Here is a 14,252-nt window from a genome sequence, read left to right on the forward strand (position 1 = left end):
TGGAAGAATATACTGTGTTCTTGATTTTTGTGTTTGTTTGTTTGTTTTAGAGGACAAACTTTTATAGTAATTTCATCTTCTTTACCTACATCTTTTTTAAAAATTAGTTTTCATACTCATATCCATTATCTAGTTTTGCTCCACATAAACTTTAAACAAGGATGCTATTTTCAAAATCATTCATTATTTTCACTGCTCATTATTGAAATGGATTATCCTTTTTTTTTGTGTCCAAGTTGTCATAAATTTCAATCAGAATAGGCTAGCTTTAAATTTGTCTTAACTTTTGTATTTACCAAATATCAACTCATACAATTCTGAATTTATTCTTCACTACATTCTGTCTACCCATGGCAAACTTATCTTCACTGATAAATATGTACAAGAAAAATAAAATGATTATGTATCCTGATATTCCTAAATTATGACTTAAATATAATTTTTAATCCTCACCCAAGGATATTTTAAAATTTAGTTTTAGAGAGAAGAAGAGGAGAGGAAGCAGGAAAGGGAGAGAGGGGGAGGGAGAGATGGGGGGTAAGAGAGAGAGAGACAGAGAGACAGAGAGAGAGAGATCGGTTGTGAAGATAGTTCTCATTAGAAATCTTCCCCAAACCCATGTCTGGTCCGATATAGAATTCATTACTCCATGATGAGATTTGGGTAACTGTCACTCTGGATTAGCAGAACTTCCTGGCGGTATGACAGAGGCGCCACTAAAATCTTGCATAGCAGCAGGATCATGGAGATAGCACTTAGAAACATGTAAAGGTAATCTCTCATATCACTTGAAAGGGACAGAGGCACATTCTAATAGGAATATTGTCTAGTTTACAGCAAAGTTAACAAAAACATAAGTTATTCAATGAACCCAAGGCTAGGGCGATCTATTTGAAATCATAATACTGCCGAAACCGGTTTGGCTCAGTGGATAGAGCATCAGCCTGCAGACTGAAGGGTCCCGAGTTCGATTCCGGTCAAGGGCACATACCTTGGTTGCGGGTACATCCCCAGTAGGGGGTGTGCAAGAGGCAACTGATCGATGATTCTCTCTCATCGATGTTTCTAACTCTCTATCCCTCTCTCTTCCTCTCTGTAAAAAATCAATAAAATATATTTTAATGAAACCATAATATTTGGGGGGGGGGGGGCTTTCCAACTCCTCTACAAATAATGTTCCAGGCAAACAATCATATTGATAGTCTTAATCTCAATCATTGAGGGAGCTGAATAAATAAGAAGTTAAACAACACTGGAAGAAACTCTAAAAATTAATTTTTATGAGATCATCGGCCTACATTTTATATAACTAAGGTTTCAAAAGAGAAAGATGTGAGATGTTGATATTCAGTTCAAAGGCTTTGCTTAGTGTGTGAAGGCTAAAGAAAGCCAAGAGGAAAAATCTTATATATGCAAATTAGTGAAAGTTACAAAAATTAAATAGATTAACTGAAGAAAGCAGGAAGGTAGAGAGGCTCAGGATTTGGCTAGTACGTAGTATTATACTCAGGAGCAAAGCAGTGGATTGTCAAAACACAGAGGCATGGGTAGCGGGGAAGCAGATGGGGAAGGGAAGAGTCTTTCTTCCAAAACACCAGAGAAATTGCTTAAATTACTTGAAAGTCTATTCTATCTGTGACACTTATGCATCATATATATCAACTAATGTATGTTGTTTTATTTTCATGCAGAGACAGCACCTTTTAACTGACTCACAGTCATTCTGGGAAACTTCATTATCCATGTGGAAAACCATTCACCAATACAAGAATATCTTCCAGACTTTCCCAAAGGGCTGTGTGTTTGTATTTGGACAGCCCTTCAACACTCAGCTAGGCAGGTTTCCACTCTACCTTAGCACACACTCTGTTTCCATAGAGTCTCCATGACAGCAGAAGGTAAGAAATTAGGTCCTTCTTTAGGTACTAAGAGTTTAGGTGCTTCTTTCCAGAGCATGCATACAGTCCTAAGCATGCATGTGGCCTTTAGATTTCAAAATATGTTATAAGTTTTTAAAACCCTTATGTACATCTCATTAGGTGTTCTTCCTAAACTTTTTGGTTACTTTATTATTTACCCCAACTGCTATGCATCACCTCAGGCAGTGGCAACCTAAGACACCCAATATAATAAAGAGGTAATATGCAAATTGAACGTCACTCCAACACACAAGATGGCTGCCCCTATGTGAACACAAGATGGCCAGCCGTGGAGGGCTATTGGGAGGGACCAGGCCTGCAAGGGAGGGTAGTTGGGAGGAGGGTACAGGCTGGGCTGAGGGACATGAATTTTGTGCATTGAGCCTCTACTTAGTCTATAAATGTTTTCCACAAATGCCTTCAAGGAACCAGCTTTATTCATATTAGACAGGTCAGAACAAATAATTGAGTAAAATTATTTGTTAGTGAGGTCCATTTTGCTTCCTTTGGTACAGTACTTGAAATGTGATTTTAAAAAAAAATAGCCCCATTGAACTGGGGAGCAAAAAATAAATGGTACTGGGATAAGTTAAAATCTTAGAATTATTCCATCACCCCATACTTTCTGAAAATATTTTTGTTGCATATAAAATTACCAAGTATTATTCTTTTTCTCAACTCTTTAAAAGTATGTCACATTTTTCTAACTTTCATTATTGTTTACTAATTTTTTCTCTTTTTGTTCAGACCTGTTATTTTGAGTGGGTGCTTCTATCTCTTTATCTTTGGTGTTTTACAATGTTAGGACCATGCATCTAGGATGGGTTTCTTTAATTTATCTTATTTTACATGTGATTCCTATACCTCTATAGTCATGCTTTCAATCAATTCTAAAATATTCAAGACAATCATCTTTTAAAATTTTTCATCTACTCTGTAATTTCTGAATTTTTAATTCTGATCACTTGTAAATTAAACTTTCTAATTCAACTTTCATATCTATGAATATCCTTTTCATTTGTCATCTCTTTTTCTCTCTGTATTCTGGATAAATGTTTTAATATATATGTTCCAGGTTACTAATTTCCTCCAACTTTATCTAATCTGACAAGTAATCAATACATAGATTTTTTTTTTTACAAAAGTGTATTTTTAAATTCTATAAGTTTCAATTTTAAAAATCTTCCTGTTCATTTTATTTCCTGTATTTCACAATTCTAACCTTGATAGTACTTGAAGATACAAATTTTTGTGTTTTTTCTTATTGATGTTCATACAAAGTATCTTTCAATTTCATTATTTAGTCATCTTTGATTGTTACACATTTGTGGTTTTAATCTGTTTGAGTTTAACAGAACTAATGTGAGTATGTGTTTGCTTTTATCTCTGTTGATATAAAGGAGAGCCCACCATAACCATATCAGCCTCTCTTAAGGATGTTGGCTTAACCTGAAATTTCCAGGCTAGATTTTTCACTTAATTTCTGGCTAAAAGTTTAAAATCCCCAAAACACTGTTCTTTTATGCATATGACCCAGGGCATACCTACTCTTTGAGGCACCAACTTATTAGGTAGAGAAGTGGCCCTGGAAAACTCCTAAAACCCATATTTCCCTATGTAGAATCTAAATGTTCTATAGCAGAAGGAATCTTAGATCCCTGAGTAACCCATACATCTTTAATTCAGCCCATTGAAATGGGACTTGAAAAACATTCTACAATAAATCATCAAGCTTTGCCAATTTTTCTTTAATATATTTTAATCTATTTATTCACTGCATTAATATTGCTTTAACTTAAGCCTTATTCATCTCTCATTTGGATTACAATAGCTTCCTAATTTTTCTGTCTCTTCCAAATCTGCTATCTTCTAATACATTTTCACTTTGCCATTAGAGTTATTTACTATTAAATTTCTTCAGTGATTACATATAAAAGACAAGATAATAGTCAAACATATATAGATAGATGCCTGTCTACTCTCCAAACTTGTCCGTGGTCATTCTGTCAGTTATTCTATGTTCTAGAAAGCCTTTGTAGTTCCTTTAATAAGTCATACTATTTCAGGGCACTTTGTATGCCATTTCTTCTTTCTATAACTCCTGTCATCCACTTTTCCCAAAAGAACTAAGAGAACATCTCATAGTTTCTTAAAACTTTTGGGCATTATAATATTAAACATTGTCTTAGGTTTATTTTTGTTTCTTTCTTTTTTAATCAGTCTCTCTCAAACTGTAAGGCTTGTTAAATAAGTTATAATGCTGACTCATCTCTGTATCTAATATGATTTGTATGGTACCTGTCATAAAGTATGGACTCATCAATATAACTACTAGTGGCCTGGTGTACAAAATTTGTGCATGGGGGATGGGGGTTCCCCTCAGCCCAGCCTGCACCCTCTTCAATCTGGGACCCCTCAGGGGATGTCTGACTGCTGGGGGATGTCTATGTGGTATTGGGCCTAAATAGGCAGTTGGACATCCCTCTCGCAATCCAGGACCGCTGGCTCCTAACTGCTCACCTGCCTGCCAGCCTGATTGCCTTTAATGACTCTGCCTGCTGGTCTGCTCATCCCCCATGCCCCCCTTGCTAGCCTGCTCAGCCCCAACTCCTCCTCCCCCTCCCCCCCCCCTCCCAGCTGGCCTGATCATCCCCAACTGCCCTCCCCAATCAGCCTTATGGCCCAAACTGCCCTCCTCAGCTGGCCTCATGGCCCCCAACTGCCCTCCCTGGCTGGCCAGAGGCCTTCCGCAGCCAGGCGCAGAACACTTGCCTCATCACCAAGGCAACAATGCAAGCGTCCTCCCTACCCCTGGCCACTCTGTATCTGCTACCCAGAGGCTGGTCAAGGCCAAAGTGGAATGCTTGTCTTGTTACCGTGGTGACAAAACAAGCATTCCACCAGGCCACTCATGCTGCCTGCTCTCAGCAGCAGTCCCCTCCCAGGACTGGGGTACTCCAGTGTGGCTGAAAGGTCTGGGTACCGCCATCTTGTGGCTATGGGCACTGCCATATTTGTGATGGAGTGATGGTTAATTTACATATTCCTTTTATTAAATGGGAAGTGGATAAATGACTGGATGAATTTAGGAAGGAGGGCAAATAACATTTTATATTTTAATGATAAGGTTGTTTTTTAGCTATAAAATTCTATGATATTATACAGTTAGCACACAGAAAATGAGGTAAATAAAAATATATGATAACAGGAATATCTATTACAGAACATTTTCCTCCTCACAGTATCTATATAGCACGAAGTAAATAAAGTGGTCTTTGCCTTCTCATGTAAATTTATTTTTCTAAAGAAACAGAAAAGAAAAACAATTTGTTCAGTCACATTCATTCCTGTTATAAAACAGGGCTGCTATGGGTATAGGAAATAATAAGTCAGAAGACAAAACAAAATATTCTATTTCCATTGAAATAGTTATCAACAATGAAAGAGCTGATGTACTAGGAAGTATTCAATTTTATTTAGTTTGTTATAATTTAAATTGCTTGTGTTTGACCCAAGACTCTGAGATCCTGAATTTTAAATTTAAATAATGTATTTCTGTAATTTAATGAAAGAAAAAAATCAATAGCAAAGGCAATATGAGAGATCAGACAAATTAGTCTTTCATCATCTGTAGATGAGTGAGGGGGACTAAAGACAGAACTAGCTTGTATTTAAGTTCTGCATTTTCATAGCATTAAAAACTTGGACCAATACTTTATCCTGTGACTGAGTTTTAGTTTCCTGATTACAGTTTCAGATGTCTCTATAAGCTGGAAGAAAGAGTACATTCCCAAATTGTAAGATTATATTTTAAGATCCCATTTATTTAGTCAAGAAGATAGACTCTGATTGGAGGTGAAGTGGCCACACAGTGCAGGAGCAAATGTAATAAGTTAGTGTCTCTTCTTCTGGCCATCCCCAAAATCTCAAAGGCAGTCACAGAGTTTCTAGTGACATTGCAAGGTAGAGTGTGGTTGGATTAGAAAAACTCAATTTCTTCCAGTGCTTCAGTCCTTTAATAGATTATTTAAAATTTTGCAAAATTTTATAATTTTTATTTTAAAATGTTTTTATTTTGGAAAATACTTACAAACTTTGGTTCATGAATCATTTTGATGCCAACAAGTCTTTACCTAATGAACGTTGCAGAACAAATGCCTTGTTGCCCTAAGAAGTATCTGACACTAACTTTTCTGCATTCCACAAAAGTACATTTTCTTTAAAGAGGGAAGACCCTTACCTCATATGGTTGTTAGGAGCCAGTGAGAGATTACTTGCAAAGTCTTAACATTAATTAAGCACACAGAAAGAGCAGTTGACTATTCTAAAAGATACACATAGAAACATTGGTTATCTTTATACTCACTAGAAGCAAAAAACCCCCGAAGATAATAAAAATAATAGCTATATGGAACTCCATATCTGATGGGGCATCAAAGCATTTCTGCATATTAATAACTTAGATTTATAATAAACTGTGACACTAACCAAACATTATTTTTGAAGGCTGACCTAATTTACTCAGTTCCATTAGCTGTGGAAACAGAGATGAGAACACCAGGGCCCAGTAGCAGCAGCCTTTCTGAGCCTTTCGATTGGTGCAGAAAAAGGGAAAGTGTAAGAATAGACATAAACTTAAAATTTTATACATAGGGCTCCCATGGAGAAATTATACAGGGAAAATTATTTATTCTCTTAAAATAATATCTTTTCTAGAGAATAAAAGCTATCAATTATTCATACATTTGGGTCAACTGATTATATAAAAATATAATCAGATCTACATTTCTCTCAGAATAGGTTTAGTATAGAAAATGGAGTTTTCCTTAGGCATAAGTAGAGAGAAGAAAGATAAATATAAAGGGCAGGGCCAGAACATCAGATTGAGATTTAAGGACTTGATGTGAAAGAGGGAGAGGCATTAAAAAGTTGGGAAGAGGAAAGAAAATTAGTATTGGTTGAAAACTACCGACTTCCCCCATCTAATTACTAGTAAATGTTATAAGAATACTCTTGGAACTCATAATTATGCTGGATGGAAAAAATGACCCAAAGATTAGTATATAAGTTTCTTATAATTTTTATTTGCATCTTCAAATATATCTCATAATTTTAAGTACATAAAACAGGTAGTTACATTAATCTATTGTGAACCTAAATAGTTAATAATTCTTAGAGCAGGATGAAAAACAAATGACTTAGCAAATAGGACTATTTATGTTGAGAGTTTTGGGTAAAGATGGTGATAATTTTATTTATTTTTTAAAAGCTTTATAATTAAAAGTATTATATACATCCCCTTTTCCTCCTCATTGGCCCTTTCTAGCCTTGGCCAACCTACCGTCTGTGTCCATGGGTTACACATATATGCACATAAGTTCTTTGGTTGATCTCTTCCCACCCACTCACCCACCCACCTACCTCCAAAGATGGTGATAATTTTACATGGCAATAAAATAAGAGAATTAAGTGTAATAGTTGTCAAACTCTGATGTATATTCAAGACCCTGATCCTTTGCAGGACATATTACAAATGGTGATATCTAAGTTCCAACTAAAGATTTTGATTCCATATGTATCAGGTGAGAACCTAGCATCTAGATGTTTAATACACATTCTTTAATCTTTTGATCCCCTTCACCCATTTTCCTACCCCCCACACCCCAAATCCCCACTTCTGAGGAATGGAAATTATCTATGTAGTCTTATGTTACACATATGGGTACTAATCACCTTATAACTCAGTGTTTCAAGTCCCTTGACACATTGGGAAGATTCTCTGGACTAAAACCTATGGCCCAGGCCATGACTATACGCTGAGTGGCCAGATTATTGTGATCTCTGAACGCATAATAATCTGGCCACTCAGTGTATATCCTATATAATAAAATGTTAATATGCAAATTGTCCCCTTGACCAGGAGTTCAACCAGCAGGCAGGCCAGCCAACCACCCATGTCCCCTCCTCCTGGACCGGCTGGCCAGACCCCACCCATGCACAAATTCATGAACCGGGCCTCTAATACACACACACACACACACACACACACACACACACACACACACTGAGTGGCCAGATTATTATGCATTCAGAGATCATAATCTGACCACTCAGTATATTCTTGTCTTATCTGACTTGCTCATCCTATCCTTCATCTCTCATCTTTACTGTATCCTTACACTAGCTACATACACTATAACTTCATGTTGGCATAACCCCTCCCACAGACTATTAGTTAACTTTTATCTGTTTATGCTATTTAAACAACATAACTGACCACTAATGCAAAGGCCAACTCTAGTAGCCTCTGTTACCTGGTATAAATGGTATAAAAATTAAATCAATATATTTTCTTTTCTTTCTTTCTTTCTTTCTTTTTAAAAAAAATATATTTTATTGATTTTTTTAAAGAGAGGAAGAGAGAGGGATAGAGAGCTAGAAACATCTATCAGCTGCCTCCTGCACACTCCCTACTGGGGATGTGCCCACAACCAAGGTACATGCCCTTGACCTGAATCGAACCTGGGACCTTTCAGTCCACAGGCCGATGCTCTATCTAAACCGGTTTCGGCTTTCTTTTCTTTCTTTAGAATTAAAGTATTTTATTTCTTTGCAAAAACTTGTTAATAGGAGTTTGAACAGAACTTGCCTTCTTCTCATTATGTAACTTATAAAATGGAACAAGCGTCTTTTCTAAGTCTTGTTGACTTGAGCTTTCATATTTCTTTCTAAGTTTGGATTAGCTTACATTTTGTTCTTTTACGTTCAAAGTGGTGAAATATTTCTGAGTTTCTTTAAAGTGAGGTTTTAGGCTGGTATCACTTCCTCTAGGCCACTGTCAGTCTTTTTGTCACAATGACTTTCCTCATTGATGTCCATAAGTTCACCTTCTCTGAATTCCTGTGACAGCCTGGCTATATTGCCCAAAGGACAAAGTGTCAACAGTCCAGAGTTACCTATATCTTGTGTAACCCATTTACTAGTATATTCAATTAGCATCCCACTGAAGTGACTTCAGCTTTTTTTTCTTTTTTATTGATTAAGGTATTGCATATGTGATCTTATCCTCTCATCCCCCCACTACAACCCACTCATGCCCTCACCCCCCTGGTGTCTGTGTCCATTGGTTAGGCTTATATGCATGCTTACAAGTCCTTTGGTTGTTCTCTCCCCCTTATCCCCACCCTCCCCTACCTTCCATCTCAGGTTTGACAGTCTGACCGATGCTTCTCTATCTCTGGATCTGTTTTTGTTCATCAGTTTATATTGTTCATTATATTTCCAGAAATGAGTGAGATCATGTGATCTTTATCTTTCTCTGACTGGCATATTTCACTTAGCATAATGCTCTCCAGTTCCACCAATGTTGTTGCAAGTCCCTTTTTACAGCAGCATAGTATTCCATTGTGTGGATGAACCACTGTTTTTTAAACTACTCATCTGCTGATGGACACTTAGCTATGGTAAATCCTTTCTGACTGATGTTTCCGTTTTCTTGGGATATATTCCTAGAAGTGGTATTACTGGGTCAAATGGTATTTCCATTTTTAGTTTTTTGAGGAAACTCCATACTGTTCTCCACAGTGGCTGCACTCCCACCAGCAATGCACAAGGGTTTCTTTTTCCCCGCATCCTCACCAGCACTTGTCATTCGTTGATTTGTTGATGACAGCTATTCTGACAGGGTGTGAGATGGTACCTCATTGTCATTTTGATTTGCATGATTAGTGTCTTTGAGCATGTTTTCATATGTCTCTTGACCTTCCTTATGTCCTTTTTGAAAAGTATCTATTTAGGTCCATTGCCCATTTTCTTTTGATTGGGTTGTTTATCTTCTTTTGTTAAGTTGTATGAGTTCCCCGTAAATGTTGGCAATTAAACCCTTATCGGTGATAATATTGGCAAATATGTTCTCCCATGCAGTGGACTTTCTTGTTTTGTTGATGGTTTCTTTTGCTGTGCAGAAGCTTTGTTCATAGTTCTTACCTTCACTTCATGTTGGCTTAGGTTTTGCCTATCTTTCCTTGGTTATCATATTTTCAGATCTATTCACATCCTATTTCAGTTCTAACAGCATCGCATTTTGTACTTTACTCTTTCATATGTTGATTATCCACTTTTGGGGATTGTCATGTGAATTTCCACTTGGAAACAAGAGGCAATATGCTTTGCTGCCTATGTTTAACCTAAATACAAATGTGCAGTAACTAATCATCAATAGAGTTTGAAAGAAGGAACCTATTGGTCACTGCTCATAATGCTATATCTATTATTTACATGGAGATTTATGGATCAAAGAGCCAACAACTCTTATATAATACAGTTAATATACCATGATAACTGACATGGAATTATATTGTTGGAGGTGGTGTTACTAGTTGTGGCTCTGAAATTTTTGCATTTTTCAACTGAGCAAAGCAAGGACAACATTTTGTTTTCTAATTAAAACATGGATCATCTGATTCATGGCAAACATTTGCTTGCAATAAGTAAGCTAAGAACAAACTCAAGTAAACCAAAGCTTACTGATTTAATCATTAAATTGTAATTGTTAAAGTAAAAAAGGACATTCGAATTGGGGCCGTATAATAATTACTAAAGAATTATACTTAGATGCAATAAACTTCTCTTTTCCAAAACCCAATAAATGCAAGGCTTTCCTCCCCCTATTTTAAAGATACAATAAAAACTTGAAATCTTGTAAATTTTAGGTTAAATTCAGTGCTAAATAATACTACAACCTGGTTTTTGTATGAATATCAATTAATTAGATTTATATTATATGCTTTCAAAAGAGTGATAAAGATTTATTTTAGGCAAATGATTTATTTAAAAAAATCATGCAAATTCCATAATTTAAAAAAGTCTTATTTGCTTTAAGGTTCAATTCATATTTTAATAATTTAAAATCCAATTATTATTGCCAAGACATTATAGGGAATTTTACATCCCATTAACCTTGTTTTGTTTTAATTACAAAGATCCTTTGTTAGATTCCTTTAAATGATCCAGTTTATAATTTCAACCTGTCCCAGGGAGTACTTTGATTCAGCTGCACATCCATCAACTGGTTTGGTCTGTTAATTATAGACAACTGCACAATTGCTTTCTCCAGCTATGATGGATGAATTATATTCAAGAGTGTAGCTGTTAAATAGGATAAACACTTATAACAATTTCCACTTAAATAATTTTATCTTCATTCCCACAAGGACAAATTAAAGACATATTCTAACAACCATGAGAAAGTATTTTAATAGGTTTCATTTTAAAGTATTAGAAAAAATTAACAAAAATGCTCTATGTCCAGGCCAATGAAATACAAGCATGTGCAAAGAATCTAAACTATGTCTAGAATTTAGTAGGCACCTATGAAAAACAAAACAAAACAGAACAATGTGTAACTATTGTACCTACATCCCAACTATCTAAATATATGTTTTGATTTGGAACTTCCAATTCAAATTCATGAAAGTAAAAGGTCTAAATTGAAAGGATATGAACCAAAGTAAAGGTGAAAGTCAGAAAATTCTAAGTACCTATAATAGGTAACTAAATTCATGTTTGGGGATGGGGTGTGTGTCCCTCAGCCCAGCCTGCACCCTCGCCAACCTGGGACCCCTCAAGGGATGTCCGGCCTAGGCAGTTGGACATCCCTCTCACAATCCAGGATTGCTGGCTCCTAATTGCTCACCTGCCTGCCTGCCTGATTGTCCCTAACCACTTATGCATGCCATGCAGACTGATCACCCTCTAACTACTCCCCTACCAGTCTGATCAATGCCTAACTGCTCCCCTGCTGGCCCAATTGCCCCCTAATTGCTCTCCTCTGCCAGCCTGGTCACCCTCAACTGCCCTCACATGCTGGCCATCTTGTTGTGGACATCTTATGCATACATGGGGGTGGCCATCCTTGACCACACGGGAGTGGCCATCTTGTGTTGGAGTGATGGTCAATTTGCATATTACCTCTTTATTATATAGGATAAGAAAATAAAACCCTTCTATTTATTAAGAGCTTATATTACAGAAGTTGTAATAAATGTGATATAAATTATTTCCAACCTTCAGATAAACTGGACTTCTTTCTTAGGTGTTATACTATCGTGCAATGTGAAACAATGCCAATGAAATACAAGCATGAGGAAGATTATGTTACATGCCTAGCATCTAGCAGGTGGAGAACTGGTATTTGAACTCAGTACAAATAATAAACATATGATTTGTATTATAATAGGAACTGTGGAAATAGTCACAAAATAGTTTATTATACACTACAAATAGACACTAACACTATGGTATGAGAAGTATAAACCAGGGGAAAATGGAAGGTGCTATGATAACCTAGGAAAGCACCTATAATCTGGAGTAGCAATGGGGAGAGATTGGTGCTCAGCAAAGAGATTATTTTCATTAAAGTAATAGAAGTAAATATCTTAAAGCAAATGTTCATCTTTTTTTGTGCTATGGACTGTTGGTTTGGCTATTTTCAATATTCTCCTAGCTTCTCAAACATAATACCCACCTCTCCAAATTTGCTTTATTGTCAGTAAATAGCACTACTTTCTTCATTGAGAATGTAAGGCATCATAAAACAAAACAAAACAAAAACCCCTTGAATCCTGCTAAAACTTAAATGAAAGGCCAGTCCCTGGACTTCAGGCTCACCCACCATATTGGCCTTTTTCCCCACCAGCATTTAAAAATACTCAAGTCTTTCCTTCTAAAACAATATGCCACACATCCTCCCTCACCAAATTAAAAACTGTATATATCTTTAGTAATTACCCTATGAGTTTCCCCTTCTTGGCCAAACTTCTTACACTTGTACATACTTGATGTCTATACTAGTTCTGACCCCAATACTCAAATCACCACTTTCTCAAAAGTTACTTTCCTCATTTATCTGCTCCCATAGCACCCTCTACTTGTTCTTTGGCACTTCTGTTACATCAACTAGAGCCCCAGTGCACAAAAATTCGTGCACTTGCAGGGGGGAGGGGGTCGTCCCTCAGCCTGCCCTCTCTCACAGTCCAGGAGCCCTCAGGAAATGTCCTACTAATGGCAGTCTGGCCTCCCTCTGTGGGAGACAACTGGCCAATCAGGGGAAGGCATCACCCCCATAACCCTGCTGCTGCTGCCACTGCTGGCCACCGTGGCTGCCAGCTCTCTTCGGCCCTTGCAGCTGCTGTGGCTTTGTCTGGAAGGACTTCTGAAAGACATCAGTCTATCCAGTATAATTAGCATATTACCCTTTTATTAGTATAGATAAGTACTTAATGAAAGACTGTTGTTCCCACTAGACTCCAAGCTCCATTAGAGTCTGTACCAGAATCTTTAGCACATAGGTACTCACCAGTATAAGCCTGGATAAAATACCTATTATACAGGGGATCCTTTAATCCCAACTTAACTATTGTCTTTTGGACTATTCCTTCCTCCTCAAACATTCTACTCACGATTCTTTTTTTCATTCCTTCAATGAATATTTGTGATTGTCAACCATGTACTAGGCATTATTTCAGATACCAGGGAGATATCCACAAATAAGACATGAGTTCTTAAGGGAAGTGCATTGTAGTAAGATAGACATAAAATAATGAGATATTATTAAAATGTTAAAAGAGAGTCATGTGATGAACATGTGCTAAATCAATAAGATGGTAAAGGGAGCCTTTATGAGAGGTGACATTTTAGCTGATTCCTGAATGACAGTAAACAACCAATCATATGAAGATGTGGAGAAAGAGAATTATCCATAGAAAGAGCAGTCAAGCCTGTCCCCAGGTTTTCTTCTCACTCTGCAAACTCTTCCTGAGCATCACATCTGTGTCCTTACTTACCACTTACCATATACAAGCAGATAACTCTCAATCTTCACTCTAGCTATAACTTTGGAGAGCTGGAGACACAAATTACAAGATGCCTAGTCAATGATTCCACTTGGACATTACACAGGTGCCATAAGTTCAGTGTAACCCAAAGTGAAAATCTCTCTCATCCGAGCCATGCTCCTCTTTCTGTGTTATTCTAAACTAAATAAACTGTATCTACCAGTGTTTCCCAAACTTTTGACATATGTGTACCCCTTCTATAATTTTCATAATGCTGAGTACCCCTCGTACTCATGAGAACGTAGAATTAGGCGCAGCTAAGCACAGTGCAGTGCATATTCCCACCAAACTCCGGCGCAAGGCGCACCCCCACCAAACTCCTCCCGTACCCCTGGGGATACGAGTACCACACTTTGGGAAGCACTGCCAGAAGCCATGCAGCTACGAAAGCTAAAAATCAAGTTATCTTGGATTCCTTCATTCATCTTTTACAATCCAA

General features: G+C 37.0%; 1 protein-coding gene across 6 annotated transcripts in view; it reads right to left on the reverse strand.

Annotated features, from left to right (window-relative positions):
- NBEA (neurobeachin) overlaps window positions 1-14,252 on the reverse strand; it is a 798,235-nt gene that overhangs the window by 382,671 nt on the left and 401,312 nt on the right. The gene's annotated exons all lie outside the window — the stretch shown is intronic.

The sequence above is a fragment of the Pipistrellus kuhlii genome, unplaced genomic scaffold (assembly GCF_014108245.1).
Source record: "Pipistrellus kuhlii isolate mPipKuh1 unplaced genomic scaffold, mPipKuh1.p scaffold_m20_p_3, whole genome shotgun sequence".
NCBI lineage: Eukaryota > Metazoa > Chordata > Mammalia > Chiroptera > Vespertilionidae > Pipistrellus > Pipistrellus kuhlii.